Source organism: Ambystoma mexicanum, chromosome 2q, assembly GCF_040938575.1.
Source record: "Ambystoma mexicanum isolate Mex_15411 chromosome 2q, UKY_AmexF1_1, whole genome shotgun sequence".
NCBI lineage: Eukaryota > Metazoa > Chordata > Amphibia > Caudata > Ambystomatidae > Ambystoma > Ambystoma mexicanum.
In genome coordinates this window covers 840,831,441-840,845,416 of record NC_090924.1, presented here as the reverse complement: position 1 = coordinate 840,845,416, position 13,976 = coordinate 840,831,441, and the positions used below count along the sequence as shown (strand labels likewise).

The 13,976-nt window shown below is 49.6% G+C and overlaps 1 protein-coding gene across 2 annotated transcripts in view; it reads right to left on the bottom strand.

The window, feature by feature from the left end:
• The window catches only part of KIF5B (kinesin family member 5B), a 1,711,571-nt gene that overhangs the window by 1,370,740 nt on the left and 326,855 nt on the right, over positions 1-13,976 (bottom strand). The window lies entirely within an intron of this gene.

The window sequence follows — 13,976 nt, the reverse complement described above, 5'->3', positions numbered from 1 at the left end:
ATCTACAATTTAGCAACATGAAACCGTGCATGGTAAATAGCATTGCGCTACACCGGGGACATTATTTTGTCAAGGTTAATTATTACAACCTCTACCCTCATCAATGCGGCTTTGTTTTCGTACATGTCTCCACAGATGTCATTTCAGCACATGACCAAGGATTTTAAAAGTTGTACCAACCCCAGGTGTGAAGATCGTGTATTGTTGGGAGTGGCAAACAAAGACTTTTGCCAATGGTGAAAGCAAAGGCCTCTAGGAGCTTCTTAAGGAATCTGTCAATGTCGCCAGCTAAGACGACTCTGGGAGCGAAGATCACTTCAAAAAATTCCAAAATGGTGACCCATAAGCCCCAAGAACAGACTAATCAATTGCCAACAGAGCAGGCTTTGGAGGCGGACAGGGTGGATATTTTGATGAATCTATCCACCTATTCACTGCGAGAAGAAACTGAACAGAACTATGATGAGCAAGACCATATCATCCTCCCTACAGTGAACAAACCTTTGGGTTTGATGACCAAGACCACTATTGAAGTCCTTTAACACAGACCTTCCCTAACAATATCAGAAGAACAAGTTACTCCCTTACCGGGTAACGTTCTTTCAATGGGATGGTCCGACCACGTATTCCATATCTATGACAGTAATCACCACAGCTCTGCTGCTTCGGAAAATCTTTCGGCATCTGTGTCATGCGTAGATGACGTCGATACGCCGTCCTAGAGGACCTCCTCCGATGGCCGACGTCACCAGATGTTATAAGTAGGACGCACGACACCCCTAGCCTCAGTTGTAGTTTTTTCCCCAGAACGTGTGGCACCAATCTTCTGCCAGTATGTGCACAAAAAGCCTTGTGGAAACGTAAGCTGCAATCGCAAAAGAAATTCTGTAGCGGGGTAGGCAGGGAGCGATATGGAATAAGTCGTCGGACAATCCCATCGAAAGACCGTTACCAGGTAACAGAGTAACTTGTTTTTCGAGGGGATTGGGTCCTCCGACGTATTCCATATCTATGACAGACTCCCAAAGCAGTACCAACATAAGGAGGTGGGAAAAAAATTTAGAATATCCAAATTTAGAATGCCCAATCAAATTGCAGAGTAAAGGACCACCTTGCAAAGGCCAGATCCTGCCCATGGATGGAATCTAGGGAGTAGTGACGTACAAAAGTATGGACTGAAACCCAAGTGGCTGCTTCACAGATGTTACGAATAGGAACACCCTTCTGCATCTGCAGGGCAGTAGAGACAGCCATACCCCTAGTAGAATGGGCCGGCAAGCCTACCGGAGGGCCCTTACCCGCCAAGCGGTAACATTCAGAAATTGGTAAGATAATCCATCTAGACAAAGTCTGCTTAGTGACAGCTTGTCCCAAACACCTTCCAGCGTAACCAATAAAGAGCTGATCGTCCACTCTGACCCGGGACATGCGTGAAATGTAGAAACTTAAAGCTCTCCTAGGGTCTAACCTATGGAGCCTCTCCTCGTCATTGCCAGCATGTGGAGGAGGATAGGATAAAAGGCCAGAAGAATGACTTTCTGGCCCAAATGAAATTCCAACACCACCTTCGGAAGAAAAGAAGGATGAACTCGAAGGACAACCCTGTCCTTATGAAACAAAGTGAAGGGTGGCTTACCTGAAAGTGTCTGTAACTCACTCACTCAGCGAGCGGAAGTGACCGCAACTAAAAGTACAGTTTTAAGAGTTAGCAGTCTCAAAAGGCAAGAATGTAAAGGCTCAAATGGAGCACCCATCAGAAACTTGAGAACAAGGTTCAAATCCCAACCGGGCACCTGGAAAGGTGACGGAGGGAACACATAAGTGAGCCCTTTCAGAAACTGAGAAATTAAAGGAATTTTAAAATAAGAACACTCCTCAAACGAGCGCTTAAATATGGACAGCGCTGCCAGGTAACCTTTAACGGTACCCACTTGCAGGCCCCTGTGGGCCAAAGAAAGCAAAGACAGAACCACTGGAATGTCACATGAGAAAGGATCCAGATTCTTAACCCTGCACCAATCGCAGAACTTTCTCCAATGGCAACGGTACAGGGACTTTGTTGCAGGCCGTCTGTCCGAAAGCAACACCTCCATCACGACTTCAGTGTGGTCCCAATCCTTATACCTCACCCTTTCAAGCGTGAAGTTTGAGGGATCTGACCTCTGGATGGAGAACCTGATTCCCCCCCCCCACCCGTGAGAGCAGATCGTCTCGGTAGGGAAGACGACGTGGAGGGAAGATGGACAAGTCGAGGAGGTCCGGGTACCACGTCCTCTGGGCCCATGCTGGAGCAATGAGGATCATCCAGGAACCGAACCTGCGTAACCTCCGCAGCACTTGCGGGATGACGGGAACTAGAGGAAACGCTTACAGCATTGGGAAGGACCACTCTACCACGAACACGTCTCCTAAGGCTCCTCTTGGAGGAAATTCCCGCGAGCAGAACCTTTCGGACTTCTGGCTGGCACTGGAGGCGAAGAGATCCACTTGAGGGTTCCCCAAAGGGCGAAGATCTCCAGGAGAATCTCCTGAGCCAGCTCCCACTCGTGAGAGATCGCGCTCTGCCTGCTCAGAGCATCCGCCGTCTCGTTTTCGTCTCCGGCCAGATGGACTGCCGAGATCAAAACTTCCTGCTGGATGGCCCAGAACCAGAGCTGCATCGCCTCCCTGCACAGAGGAAGTGACCCTGCCCCCCCTTTTTGTTGAGGTAGTGCATGGCCACTGTGTTGTCCCTCAGAATCAGGACAGTCTTTCCTCGCACAGTCGGCAGAAAAGTCTTCAGGGCAAGTCTGATGGCCCTCAGCTCCAACAGATTGATATGGAGTCTGGACTCCGATGGAGACCAACGACCGCTGACTGTCAACTCGTTGGAATGAGCTCCCCATCCCGTGAGGGATGCGTCCGTCACGATCACCACCTCCGGCCAGGGAAGCCAAAACTGAACCCCCTTCATCAGATTGCCTTTGACGTCCCCCCACAGACGGTCCTGGGCGAAGGTGGGCGGCACCTGAATGGGGTCCGACATCCTGCCAGGGGATTGTGACCACTGCATCTTGAGTGCCCACTGCAAAGATCTCATGTGCAGTCGAGCCTCTAGCACCAGAAGAATGCAGGATGCCATGAGGCTGAGCAACCTCAAGAACTCGAACGCTGGGAGACTCTGGGCATGTTGAAACTTGTGCACCATCTGCTGAATGTGATGAGCCCTCACCTGGGGAGGAAAACACTGCCCCAGGGACGTGTCGAGCACTGCTCCGATGTACTGGAGTTGGTGTCAAATGGGACTTCTTTAAGTTGAGGGAGAAGCCCAGCTTGTGGAGGGAGTGGCAGGTGATGGACAGATGATCCAGGACTTGCTCGGGAGAGCGCGCCCTGATCAACCAATCGTCCAGGTAGGAGTAGACGTGAATCCCCCCTTTCCTGAGATGCGCTGCCACCACTACCACGAGCTTGGTGAAGACCCTCGGAGCGGAGGTCAATACAAACGGCAGGACCCGAAACTGAAAGTGCGAGTCGCCAACCGCGAATCTCGGGTACTTCTTGTGCTTTGGATGGATCGGCACATGAAAATAAGCGTCCTTGAGGTCGAGAGACACCAACCAGTCCTGAAGTTGAAGGGCCTGGAGGACTTGAGAAAGAGTAACCATCTTGAACTTGTCCTTCCTGAGGAGTTTGTTCAAACCGCGCAAGTCCATGATGGGTCTCAATCCCCAGTCTTTCTTAGAAATCAAAAAATAAGGGGAATACCATCCCTTGTTCCTCTCCGCTACAGGCACCAGTTCTATGGCGCCTTTCTCCAGCAGGGCTTGAATTTCCTGCGCAAGGAGCGGATCCGGACTCTTCAAAATGATTCCCTGGTGGATTGTCGTGAGGCCTCTGCCGAAAGGGAAGACAGTAACCATGGGCTATGATCTTCAGACCCCACACATCTGAAGTAATGTCACGCCATTCTACAAGATGCTGCACCAGCCTTCCCCCAACCGGCGAACCATGGGACATGGCCTCATGACTGAGCTGAAGCGGCTGCGGTCTTGCCTGTGGGCAAAGAGGCAACTGCCCGAGCGGCCTTGACACCTCAAGTACTTTGTTTTCCACCTCTGGTACTCCTACGGTGGCCCCTTTGTCTAGCAGGTCCTCTCGCTTTACTAAAGGATGAGTAATAACAAAAGGAACCTCCCCTCCATTGCTGTCCCCTAGGACAAAAAGGTGGAGGTTGTCGAACTGCAGCGCTCAACGACTTCACTGCAGCTTTTGAGGTCTGCAACCTCTCAAGGCTCTCGTCAGCCTTGCTGCCAAAAAGATGTACGCCATCAAAGGGCATGTTGAGGAGCCGGGCTTGCACATCAGGAGCAAACCCCGACTTCCGCATCCACGCAAACCTGCGTATTACGGTGCTTGCCGCCATGGACCGGCTGACGCAATCTGCCATGTCCAGACCCGACTGAACGGCCTCACACATGGCATCCTTGCCATCCTGTATCATAGCAAGAAAACCACCCGTTTGTCTCCTTCGGGAATATGTTCAGCCGCTAAGGAAACAGTTCGACAGAGTGTGCGTGAAACGTGCCAAGGGACATACAGAGTTGGCTGCCTGAAGAGCCATACCCCCTGAAGAAAACACTTTCTTCGCCCAACCATCAAAACGCTTGTCGCCCCAATCAGGAGGGATGGTAGGATACGACGCCTGCTTTGCTGGGGCCGTAGCCGCCTGCACCACCAAACTCTCCGGAATGGGGGGGGGGGGGCGTGGTCAAGTAGCAGGGGTCGCTACTGGCTGGGCGGTATTTTCACGGCAAAGACTTGCCCACTGACGGGAGACTCTCCGGAGCAGTCCAAGCCGCCGCCACCCTTCTTTGCAGAGCCATATCAAATGGCAGTACCGGGTCAGTTGGTGGACCTTGGTCGAGGATATCCGTCAGGTCATCCTGCAGAAAATCCCCCGGTGGAGCAGACCACCCCAAGTACTCGTTGACCCTCGACATCAGGCGCCGGTACGAGGACTCGGCATGGGTGCCAGGTCCGGCCTACAGAACTCCACCTCCGGAGAGGTGTCCAGACCACTGGCGTCGTGCAGTGACTGACGCAGGTCTTCAATCTGGCTATGACCAGAGATAATCTCGTCTGGCACCGAATCAGGAACCAACCCATCTTCAGAACCCTCATCCACCTCAGAAATATATTCCAGATGGTGGAAAGTGGGCACAGAATAGGGGACAAAGACATTCTTTGCCTTGGCCAGAGCCTTTCTAGGGGGTTCCACCGTGCCACGGGGTACTTCCGACAAAACAGCCTCGAAAGGCGTCGAGTGAATTGGCGTCGACGTCGAGCGTGGCGCTGACAGCATCAATGGCTTTGACACAGGCCTCGAGGGTGGAGCCCCGAGCGTGTCCTTCGACAGCCTGGGTGCTGATGGCGTCGATGACTTCCTCGGAGGCGAAGCCTCGAGAGAGTCCCTCGACGACATCGGCACCATATGCGTCGACTTCTTCTTCGAAGACTTCACAGGTGCACACGGTCTCGAGCGCATCAAGGACCAGGACCTGGAACGGGCATGACTAGAACGATTCTTCTTGTCCGAGCGGGACCTTTCCCGCAAATCGTGCCGACCACCCGAGCCCGAAGGCGTACGTGTGGCGTTTCTAGTACAGTCACGCCCGACCACACTCAGAGGCGCGGACGGAACGGTGCCCTGCGATTCAAGAATCGCCAACATTTTCTTACCGAAGAAAGCCCATTCCTCCGGAGTCCCATGCTTGGTGGGATAAGCAACCCGTCGACGGACGGAGTCCTCGGACGGGGAAGGCGACCGATGACGGCGCTTCCGTGAGTGCCTTGAAGAGGCAGAGGTGTGGCGGGACCCACTCCGGGACCGAGACCCCCCCCTAGACTTACGATGTGGAGAGTCGCCCCTCAAATCGTCCATCGAAAGCCCAGTGGACCTCGACTTCTGGGGCTTGGACACCTTACCGACCGACGGCTTCTTCTTACGCTCCTGCAAGGCTTTGGACGTAAGCGACTGGCAGTCGACACAATCATCCGTGTCGTCGGCCTCACTGAGGCACCAGAGGCAGGCATCGTGCAAGTCCGTCACCGACATCTTGGACCCGCAGTCCCCACACATCTTCAAGCCCGGACGCGGGGTGGAAGAAGAGGAAGACATCCCGATAAACTTCACAATGAACAGGTTCGAAGAACAGAAACTCCAAAGAGTCGAGGCGCGCCGAGATCTCCGAAGCAAACACGTTCGCGGAAAAAACAGAACTGAGGCTACGGGCGTTGTGCGTCCTACTTATAACATCTGGTGCCGTCGGAGGAGGTCATTCGAGGATGGCGTATCGACATCGAGGCAGACGCCGAAAGATTTTCCGAAGCAGCACAGCTGTGGTGATTACTGTCATAGATATGGAATACGTCGGAGGACCCGATCCCCTCGAAAGAGGATTATAGCTGAGGCTAAATTCAGATTCGGTAAAAAAAAACAAAAAAAAAAAAAAACAAGGAGGGGGTCACAATTTTTTGTGATGAGCCATAAATGAAGTCCCGTCAACCCTCCTCAAGAACTTTGAACCCAGAGCAGTGTCTGGAGAGGACTTTAACAGTATTACGATGAACGAAAAGAGAACTGGCCCACTTTTCCCCCCACAATTTAAAAACCAGACGCAATCGTCTGGTTCAGTCATCAGAAGTAAGGTCTATGATGGAAAAAAAAGGCCAAAAGAAAATTCCCGGTAAGAGATTACCTACGATGCCTTAGATTGGAATGAGTAGTGGACAGAGTGGATCATTTTAATCTAAATAGGCAGAACGTGCTAATGCTCTTCCATTGTGTTCCCAACCTGGGCCAAATCAACACCGAAGATATATAATATATATTGGTGATCGAATTTGAACGAAAAGATTGCATGGTCCTAGTGTATGTCCATCTTCACTCGATAATACTAAAACAACTGCTGCTGTCATCAGCAGTAAGTTTGCCAAGATTAGGGTTTCATCTTATGATACTAAAAAACTCAGTGGTTGAAGACCTCACACAACACAGCTTGAAAACACTTCCCGCCTCTAACATCATAGACAAGGAATTGAGGTGGCTTTCTTTTGCCACAAATTGAGTTCAAGCTCCAAAGGGTAGGGGTCTTGTGGACAAGAAAATGGTTAGCCGGGGTTCGATCTAAGTAGAAGAGGATCACAATCGTCACCATTCTATGCTGGTCTTGGTTTCGACAATCAATTGACAAGGAACTGAAGGCCACGAAAGGAAGGTAGGATAAAAATAAATAAAAAGCCTCCATCTGTGTCAGTGGAGGAGTCGTGGTATTGGCTCCCAGAAGTGCTAAAGGGTGTTATGAACGACCAGCTGAGTGCCCCCAAAGCAAATAAAAGCTCTGCACTTGCCTCATGGAATACACAAGGTTACTCGCACCTACTGGCAGAGGGATAGATAAATTGGAGTATGTTCGATTTTCTATGTTTCCAAGAAACTTGGTTACATGTGAAACCCATGCTAGACGTTTTCTCCGATTACCTCAACCCAGTGGGGGCAGGTGTAGTAGGGAGACCTAGTGCGGGCCTCTTGACACTAATAAAAACAGATGCCTCCTTGAAGTGATTGGTTCTGATAACATAGGTTGTTAGGGAGAATTATCATTTCTGTGCCAATTCCATTCAACCTTAAAGAAACCCAGCTCTTTTGCTGGACTTAAGACTTTTTAATTTTAACCCTCTAGTGAGTGAAACTTTCTCACTCGTGTTTTTACCTGATTTGTATTTTCACAGTTTTTGGAGTCTGACAAACTCCATAGGCATCTGCTTTTTGTATGGTGACACACAGCACCTTCAGTGCACTATCAGAAATCCTTTTAGATTTTTCATAAGGTTTAAATACCTTTTCTTGTGTGAACTACAGTTCCCAAGAATAGTAAAGTGAAATTGACTTTACTTACCTTTTCCCTTTGTCGATCCAGCTCACACCATCTTATATTTGTTTCAAGGCTAGTTTTGCCTTGCTGGTGGGATTTTTCACTATTTCTCTTTGTGCTTCCGCTAGTTTCCCCTCAAGTTCCTCCTCCCATCTGGCGCATCTTGTCCCTGTGTGTCCTATAGGATGTCGGGTGTGAACCTCCAGGTCCATAGCCCCCCCCTGCACTTCCCTACTTTGAGTGTGGTTATTATGAGGGTGTGGGAGGAGAGAGAGAAAGAGAAAGAGAAAGATATATCACGCCAATCTCTATCTATTGTGTTTCCCAGTAGAACTCTGGTGTTAGAGATGTGGGAGTAGTGGGTAAAGCCTTGTGTGTCGCCTTTTTTAATGCGCCATATATCGTGGAGGGCCAGTGTCACAAATGCCTTCAAGGCCTTTGTGGGAGCGTTCGTGCCCGTCTGTGTTTTGGCACTTCTATCTAATGCGGGGTCCCATGCTATGTTGCTATTGCCACCCATGATGATATCCCCTGTAGCAAATTCTTCTAGTTCTGTTAGGGTTCCTCTGAGGCATCCGTCCTGCTCCGTGTTTGGCGCATAGATGGACGCTAATGTAGGTGTCTACCTTCTACTGTTAGGTTCAGGAAGATGTAGCGCCCCTCTTTATCCGCCCGAGTACTCTGGACTTGTGCCTGGAGTCTATCCTGTATGGCTATGAGCACTCACACTTTTTCAGTTCCATGTGTTAATATCCCCGCAAAAATATTGATACAAAAATATTGCCATATTTTTGCGGCAATGCTAAACCATGGACCCTGCGAGGGACACCCCCGCAACCCTCCCATTATTTTAAAATGTGCAGGGGACACCCTCGCAACCCCGCTCCCACAAATTAACCCCCCAAAGAATATTGCCTATATCGAGACAAACGCCCATATGTACGGCGATATTTTTGGTGGGGATATTTTGTAAGGATATCGTTCTTTCCCTCTGCATTGGCCTGGTATGTTTGCGAGGCCCCCCTTCTCGTAATCTGCGTTTTGTCCCCCTTCTTTATGTGGGTTTCTTGATACATTATAATGTCCGTACCCATACCCCCAAGCCTGGCGCTCCAGTTTCTTCCTTTTTATTGGAGTGTTCATTCCTCCGACGTTATGCGCCAGGATCTTTATCAGATTCATGCTTCCTTTATCCATGATCCTCAATTCCCTGTCCCCTTTGCTCCTGTCCCCTAATTTGCCTGTCATTTGTTTCTGCCTCCAGTTTTGCCTGCTGTCCTTGCTCCCCCCTGCCTCCTTCCCTTTCTCTCCACCGGTCCCCCTCCCCCCCAATCCTACCCCAACTTCCCTTCCCCCCTGAGGGGGAACTAGGTTCCTAGAGGTGTCGGTACAAGTCGTCCCACGCTCCTCGCCCCCTATCCACCTCAGGTTTCGTTTTTTGTAGGGGCTTCTAAACCCCACTTTGGATTCCATACGCGCCCATCCTCCATAGGCCTGTGGAATGTATTTCCGGACTAATCCTCACCCCTGGTTTACTCAGTTGCTCCATATGTTCTATATATTTGCCTTTTGTTGCATCAGTAATGTGGCAGGGTTTATCTTTTTTTCCTCCTCGGCTTTTTCTCGCTACGGTTTGCCATCCCTCCAGTTTGTTGGGGCCTCCTGCTCCCTTCTGTGGCCGGTCCTGACCATCTCAGTCTTCCTGTTGCAGCCCCAAGATATGTTCCCCTTCACATGTCACCAGATGCTGATTCCCTTCCCATGTGAACAAGAGACCAAATGGAAAGATCCATTTATATTTCACTTTGTTGACTATGAGGTGTTGGACCACTGGGCCAATTTCCTGTCTCTTCAGCAGGGGGACTGTGCCAGATCCTGGAATAGTTGTACCTCTTGGCGGTTTATCTGTATCGGGCCCGCATAGCGTGCTTTCCTTAGTATTTGCTTCTTCCGAGTGTAGTAGGTATTGGCTGCAAGGATGTCTGTCAGTCTGGTTCCGGGATCGATCGAACGTTTAGGGCCCCACGCGATGCAGTCCATCTATGCCAATCAGTGGTTCCATGTCTTCCGCTAAAATGTCCGCCAAGAGTTGAGTAAATGTTCCCTGTAGCCTTTTCCTCAGCTGATTCAGGGAGGTTTTTAATTCTAATGTTCGATCTTCTCAACCTGTTTTCCAGGTCCTCACACTGAAGTTCCACATTGTTAGAGATGCGAGCCAATTGTTCAAGCATCTCGCCTGATTTTTGTGTGTCCTCCTCAACCCGTTTAACCACCTTTTCAAGCGTATGTGTCCTTTCTTCAAGCTTTGCAATATCTAGTTTTACCTCTGGGAGGGACTGTTTCATGTCTTCCCTCAATATCTGGAACTGCTCCTGGATGGGACAATAAAAATTGACTCTGCAGTTCCTTGAAGCAGCTTTGCATGTCTGCTTTGGTCATAGTAGTGTGCCCCATGCCTAGTTGTCCCGTATCGTGTGGTTCTTTTGCGGTTTCCCCTTTCCTTGTCTATGTCGTGTCGTCCGTTAACCAGAGTTGCCTCAGGCTTCTATTTTGTTTCCTTTGGGGAGGCGATTGCGGTGGGGATTTTGCTCTGGACTTTGAAATAAAAGCTCTTATGATGGCATTCTCGTTGTTCCTCTGCTGTTGTCCTTTTTAGTTTCTCCTTCACATACTTGTCTTGTGCGGGTGTGTGTCTGTACAGTCTCCCTTTCAGTGCGTCCCTTTTGTTTGGGCCAGCTTCCCTGTGTGCCCTGGTCGCACCCCTTTAAGGCCGTGAGTTTGCTACTTCTCCTGGAGGCCCTTTCAGTGTCCGTCCCTCCTTGGCTTTGAAGGGTGGTTTCCCTTCTGGATCCGGGCCTGCTGGGTCTCTTCGTTGGTCTCGTGCCCTCTTGGTCCTTCCTGAGGGGCACTACTGCCCTTGATTGCTGCTCCGTGAGTCTCCAGTCCTGTTGGAGTTTGGTGGTCCCCATCGGGATCTGAATGCTGCGTGGCTTCAGGGATCTGATTGCTGTTACTGTGGTCTCCCCCTATTTTCCTATACGGCCCCTTTATTGCTTCGCCCCACTTGTGTGTTTTATGAGGCTTTTTGGGTGCTGTCTCTTTGTCGGAGTTGTTTGCCTCCGTTATTTGAGGAGGTGCCTTTTTGCCCGGAGGGGCCTTCTCCGGTTAAGTAGATGAGGTCCCGTGAGTAGCCCTAGCTGTGTCGCCCAGTGGGCTTTTGGGTAGGCTCTCCGGATCCTATGCTGCTCACAAGGTGCCCCCAGGGTTCGGTTGTGTTTTGATGGCCATGGGCGGGCCGCCGCAAGTTATGCGTTATTTGCTTGCTTTAGGAGGGACACATGTGGGTTGCTGTTTTATGCTGTACTCACTGTGAGTACGTGGCCCGTGGCCCCTCTCACCCATCATGAACCGTGTCCGCTGCTTTCTCCCTGGCGGTGCTGCTCGCCGGTCCCATCTTGATTCTCTGCCAGCGAAATCCAGCTCCGTCAGCTGTTTGGCCCGTGTTGGTTCGTCTCACTCGGTTGGTGCGGCTGTATAGCTTCTGTGCTGCATTGTCTTTCTGCCGGTATCTGTCGGCCTTGTTGCTTCGTGTTTGAATTGTTATAACAGTCCGGGACACGTTCCTCACTGCTCTGTCGGCTTTCCCACGAGGGAAGGGGGCCCTCCGGTTCTGCCACGGGCCTCTTCGATGTTTGCAGGCAATCTTTTCCCAGCTGACGACCTTCGATGGGTCATACTGGTCAAAGCCTCCCCTCATTGGCCTCCGTGTTGGTGTTGCACGGGTCGGGGCTCTCGAGTCGACCGATCCGTGTGCTCACTGGGTTCCCCCTCGCAAGGGGGAGCAGTGTTTCTGATGGGCAAAGGTCCCGGAATCGTTCATGGCTTGGTCGTCTCGTTCCCTTTTCCTGTTACTGTGCCAGGAGTGTTTGCTTTGCGGTCGGCTGTTCCTCCCCTTCTCCAGCGTTTTCTGGACACACGTTCTGCATGCCGTGGGCCCAGTTTCGTCCAGCGGGATTTCGGATGCTGCCAATCCGTTCTGTTACGTTGCGCTTACCTCCGCTTAATGCATTTAATCGTCAAGTGCTTGTGGAGCGCTTCTCCGACGTTGAAACAGGGCTTGAACTCATCCCAGAAAAACTTAATTGTAGTGATGTAAGTTGCAGCCCGGCGGGTAAAGACTTCTATGCACGTCCTCCTCTGCCGGCCGCCCTTTTGGAGTCCTAGAGCCATTATTTTAACATAGTTTCATTCAATCTTGAGTCTTTAAGCAATTGTCTCAAAATACATGGACTTGGTGGAATTTGTGGATGATACTTTTTAGATGAAGTATGCATTCAATGTAATTATAGATGGTAAGGCAAACCTTATTAGAAGCATCACCTCAATTATGACCGTTCAGATACGATTTAACTGACGTAAATGATGGTGCATTGAGGAATATATAGTTGATTCAACCAGGCACAATCACAGGAAACCTCTTAATTTTCCTACTTTTTTGGGTTGTTTGCCCCACTTCCGATGATACTTCTAGGAAGGTGCTATTAAACTTATTTCATAGCACACCACTCGCAGCTGAAGAAAATTGGTCACGGCTTGTGGGAGCTCTTCAGTCGAAAAAAGAATAGCCTGAGAGTGCAAAGGAGTATAAAAAGGTGATTGCCTCCTGGAACACTCAGGGTTTTATATGCCTCTTCCAGAGTAAGAATATTTCTTTTAATCTGAATGAGTACGATATATTTATTTTTCCAAGAGTTTTGGTTACAATCCCCACCCTCATTAGATAGATTTCAGCTATTTTTAAACCCTGCCACAAAAGGTGAAAAAGGAAGACCGGCAGCAGGCTTGTTAATTGAGGTGCGTAATAATTTTGGATTAAAAGCTACGTGTTGGAGACAACTAGATTGTCTGCACAACCTTTTTTAAATATAGTAGAACGCATTACTGATGACTGGTTGATAGAATCTAACTTGGGTGCTATTTTGATAGCTGGAGATTTAAACGCTGCATGCATCAGGGCTAAACAAAAAGTCTCACGGGCAATTCTCCATAATGAAGCAAGGAGCAGCATGGTTATTCCTAATGCATACTTGTGGATTTTGTATTCTGGATGGTGAAGTGCAGAATGATATAACTACCAATGTTACTTGGTTTCGGGGTTTTCAATCAGCGATAATTAATTACATGTTTCTTTCAGAATTTATTTTTGCAAAATGTACATGTTTTCAAATTACCTCGAACTAACACAGATCATCGAATTGTTCAACTGCATTGGGAGTTTTTAGAAATTGGAATTTTAAAAAGGAACTAACTTAGCTGGAAAAGGAAATCTAATTATTTGGAGTGTTCCAAATGATGAAAAATGTAATATATTGTTAAATACATTTCACGAAGATTATGGAACAAGTTACTTACCTGTAACTGTTGTTCTCCAGCATGGGTCTGGCATGGATTCACATGCTCATGAATATTCCCCGTCGTCAGGCTGGGAATCCTCGGTAAAGAAAAAACCAGTATCAGTTTCGTTTCTGATCTGTCTTTTGTACTAATAACCAATCACTGGTCTCTGTGTCATACTGACCACAGCCAATGACTGCCCTCTACCTAAGCACCGCCTCTGGCAGCCATCTTCAGATTTGGAAGCACGTGAAGTGGCAGTATGACCAAGTGAAGAGCCGCAGAGGGGTAGGCGGGAGGGTTCGCATGTGAATCCATGCCAGACCCATGCTGGAGAACAAGTTACAGGTAAGTAACTTGTTCCTTCTCCAGCATGGGGTCTGGCATGGATTCACATGCTCATGAATAAAGAATACATAGCAGTACACACATGCACAACCACGGGAGGTGGCAAAGGCTCAACATTAAGCATCACATGAAACTCAACATTAAGCACCTTACCTCCTCACCAGGCTCACCTCAGGCGAACAGGTTGCGCAGCACTGCTTGGCCGACCCTGGACTCCTCCCTGGAATCCCGATCGACGCAGAAGAATTTCGTGAAGGTGTGCGTCAACCTCCACGTAGCGGCCCTGCAGATGTCCAGCAGGGGCACACCAGAAAGGAA